The following is a 4,746-nucleotide window of genomic DNA, read 5'->3' as shown; positions in this document are numbered from 1 at the left end:
CAGTTGTGTTTGTTTCATTTAAAAGATTAACTAAATATAAAAGTTGGTTTTATATTATATCTGATGGTGCTACAAAAGCAAGATAAGTTTCTAAATATGTATAACACAATTTACAGAGAATGATGAGGTGTATTTTTTTTGGGATTGTATTTTTTAGGGGAGTTTTATGCAACCAGGATCTGAGGACAAAGAAGGAGAACTCCTTTGTCCTCAGGAGAGCTGAGGAGAGCTCATACTGATCCCCATGGAAGGTATGTGCATTATACCTGCATTATAGTTATTGGAAACCACTTATGGTAGACTTTGATGGTAAGTGACCACAAGTCATAACCTGATGATCCAGACAGCCACGGGACTCAGTCAGCCTCAGCCTGAAAAAGCCATTTTATTTTGGAGTTTAAAGCCTATCAGGTTATAAATTATTTTTGCAGGCTTTGGTATGTATATTGGAACAAAAGAAATAAAACAGTTTTATTCCCCTCTGGAGCCCAGAGTCTGGCAAGTGGTAGCTTAGTGGTAAAGATTTTGAACTTCCAATTGAAAGGTCATAAAATTGCAGCACCACTTTTTAAAAGCTGTCACTTTTGGGTCCTTGAACAACGTCCTTAACCCTCAAATGCCGTCGTATAAATGATTAATTGTAAATTGCTATGGATAATGCCATAAAGTGTAGGGCTCAGGTTTGTTGTCAAGCATGTAGTGGATAATCCTCCTGTTCATAACAATAAGCAACAAACCATATTTGAATTTCAAGTGACATTTGAGTTGCCATTTTCTTCAATTTCAATTTTTTTATAACAAGGTAAAGCAACCAATCCGAACAATTGCTTCAAGCGTTTCCTCTATGGTGCATGGACATTAATCCGACATTAATTCAGTTCCCAACCAAAGAATCTGGTGTGAAGCCTAGCATGCTAAATGTATATCAAGAAATACATTTTTGTAGTCTGTCATTTATTCAGTTCTCCACTCATCAATTCCCATTTTCTGTGTAATGGTCGAAAGAGAAAATGGAAAGAAAACCCTAAAACATGGTTTAATCTTAGCCTGTCACAATGTGACCTCTCATAAAATATGTATAGAGACAGTATGAGGTGAAATAAAGCTAGCAGAGATCCTCAGGTCTGGTAAGAGTACATGGCTATTGCAGTGAGATTGCTTTGCTAATCCACCAAAGAAGTTAGCACACATGTTATGAACAAATCCATTTTTGGAGTCATTTACTGATTCAGTTCTTCCCATTACCTGTATATAAAAAAAAAAAAGCTAGCTTGTCGGGTTCTGGTGAGTGTACAGCTAATACAACCGGACTTCTAATCTACATCTGAAGCTTGTATAAATCCTAGCAAACAAAATGCCTAGCATGCATGAACACTGAAATTAGTGATTTAGCCAGTTCAAAGTAACACACCAGTTTTGTTTAGTACCTAGCAACAGATCAGTCTTATATTTCGACTCAATTGGAATCTTTTTAATGATAAATATTAAACAATATTAAAACAACAGGAAATTCATATGCTTGCCAATTCTTTAGCAGAAAAAGTCATGCAAAAAGGGGAAATAAATGAGAGAGAATGAGTTGAAATATACTGTATTTTTTGTTTTATTGTTGTCAAAATTTACTGTATATATAGTTTCCGGCAGAAATAAAGCTTATCCTGTTTTTCAAACAAGATGTGCCTGATGTTAGCTAATTTCCCTGATAGCATGTCAGGGAATGCAAAGGGGGCTAAATTGGGATTAAGAATCCGAGTCCATGGACATCAATGTGTGAACAGTACTAGTTAATTGTATGTACAGTTGTGTTCAAAATTATTCAACCCCCACTGAAATTGATTGTTTTGGTCGGTTTGACATTAATTATGATCATTCAGTCGTCCTGCTTACAATTAAATCAAAGAGGCACGTGTAGGTCAGACAAATATAACATAACATTTATAATGAAATAACCACAAATGTCTTTTCTGAGCTCACATCATTATCAGTTTTATTCAACCCCCAAGTGACATTCAATCTTAGTACTTAGTACAACATCCTTTTACAGTTATAACAGCTTTTAAACGTGAAGCATAGCTTGACACAAGTGTCTTGCAGCGATCTACGGGTATCTTCGCCCATTCATCATGGGCAAAAGCCTCCAGTTCAGTCACATTCTTAGGCTTGCGCACTGCAACTGCTTTCTTTAAGTCCCACCAGAGGTTCTCAATCGGATTTAAGTCTGGTGACTGCGATGGCCACTTCAAAATGTTCCAGCCTTTAATCTGCAACCATGCTCTAGTGGACTTGGAGGTATGCTTGGGATCATTGTCCTGTTGAAAGGTCCAACGCCTTCCAAGCCTCAGGTTTGTGACGGACTGCATCACATTGTCATCCAATATCTCCTGGTACTGAAGAGAATTCATGGTACCTTGCACACGCTGAAGCTTCCCAGTACCTGCAGAAGCAAAACAGCCCCAAAGCATGATTGACCCCCCGCCATGCTTCACAGTAGGCAAGGTGTTCTTTTCTTCATAGGCCTTGTTCTTCCTCCTCCAAACATAGCGTTGATCCATGGGCCCAAACAGTTCTAATTTTGTTTCATCAGTCCACAGAACACTATCCCAAAACTTCTGTGGTTTGTCCACATGACTTTTGGCATACTGCAGTCGACTCTTCTTATTCTTTGGGGACAGCAAGGGGGTGCGCCTGGGAGTTCTGGCATGGAGGCCTTCATTACGCAGGGTGCGCCGTATTGTCTGAGCAGAAACTTCAGTACCCACATCTGACAAATCTTTTCTCAGTTCCTCAGCAGTCACACGGGACTTTTCTCCACTCTACGCTTCAGGTAGCGCACAGCAGTCAAGTCAGCATCTTCTTTCTGCCACGACCAGGTAGCGTTTCAACAGTGCCCTTTGCCTTGAATTTGCGAATGATGCTTCCTATGGTGTCTCTTGGTATGTTTAACATCTTTGCAATCTTCTTATAGCCATTGCCCTTCCTGTGAAGAGTAATCACCTGTTCTCTTGTCTTCCTGGACCATTCTCTTGACCTCACCATGTTTGTAACCACACCAGTAAATGTCTAGAAGGAGCTGAGTATCACAGTCATTTTAAAGCTGCCTAATTGGTGCTTATTAGGCTTTATTGCTGCTCCCTGATATCCACAGGTGTTTTCAATACCTGATTGAAAACACTTCATTGAACCTCTGTTCTTCAGAGTGGTAGTCTTTAAGGGGTTGAATAATTATGTCAATGAAGAATTCACAAAAGAAACATTTACTACTGTATTACAAAACTAATTGATGTCATTTTAGTTGCATATGGTTCTTTAAGAAGTCCTTGTAGGATTTCAATCTGAATACAATTACAAATGTACACTAAATTCCCTAAAACCATTTACAGCATTGGGGGTTGAATAATTTTGAACACAACTGTAGTTCTCAGGACTGATATCATGGGACTGATTTTTAGAACAAATGTATGTTCTAAAGTCAGACCTAATCGCTAAAATCTGCTTTGAGACAATGTCCATTGTTAAAAGCGCTACACAAATAAAACTGAACTGAACTAAAATACTGTTTGCAAATTCCATCAACCATCTCCATTCATCATTCATCTTTGGCAATATCTGTTTGATCATTTATACTATTTGGCAAACACCCTTTTTACGAGTGACCTACAGACATGCTTTGCAGTCTCTACAAAACGTATTGTCATGCTAGTACAGTGCCCAAGCACACAGATGTATAGAATGTCTTTGGATGTGGTAGCATTACATTTTCCCTTCACTTGAATTAGGAGCCCCAAACCTGTACCAAAATGCACAAAGTGAGGTCCATGAAGATATAGTCCATGGGCTTGAGTGGAGGATCTTGAGTGGTCTGCTGTAAAGCTCTGAACTCAAGCATATTGAACTTCTTTCGGACAAAATGGAATGCTGACTGCACCCCAGGCCTCCTCACCTCACCTACATCAGCACCTGATTTTACAAACAGTCAAGTCTGATTGAGTACAAATCTCCACAAGCACACTTCAAAATCTGGTGGAACATCTTCCCAGAAGAGTGGAGCTTATTATAACAGCAAATGGTGACTAAAATGTGGACTGTGGTGTTCAAAAAGTACATATGGACAATTTTATGATCTGGTGTCCCCACATTGTTTATTTTTAATTTTTTTTATAAAGTGTACTTTCGAACCAAGCAGTCAGTGTGTACATTATGTCGCTACAGCAACTAAAACAGTAAAAAAAACCTTGAGAGAAGTTCAGTCTGGTTGTAAATATGAGCATAGTATTTTAATATTGACGATGTATTTTACATATTATATGAATTAAAATGCATAGATATCCCTCAGCTCATTTCAGTTAAACAATTTATTTCAATTTATCATCCCTCATTCTCTATATAATTTCTAAACAACCTTTATAAATATTAGCTAATGTAATGTTTCCGTATTTTTACATTATTATTATTATTATTATTATTATCATTACTATGCCATACTGTTGACTAAATGACAGGAGGTGGACGTTTGCATGTAGGACGTTTTGGAGACAAGGTGAGGGAGTTGTGATTGAGATGGTTTGAACATGTGCAGAGGAGGGACGTGGGGTATATCAGTAGGAGAATGCTGAGGATGGAGCCACCAGGTAGGAGGAAAAGAGGAAGACCAAGCAGAAGGTTTATGGATGTGGTGAGGGAAGACATGCAGGTAGTTGATTTGAAAGAGGCAGATGTAGAGTACAGGGGGTATGGAGACAAATGATC

This window comes from Silurus meridionalis, chromosome 24 (assembly GCF_014805685.1).
Source record: "Silurus meridionalis isolate SWU-2019-XX chromosome 24, ASM1480568v1, whole genome shotgun sequence".
NCBI classification, from domain to species: Eukaryota; Metazoa; Chordata; class Actinopteri; order Siluriformes; family Siluridae; genus Silurus; species Silurus meridionalis.
Note: the sequence above shows the minus strand (reverse complement) of the source record.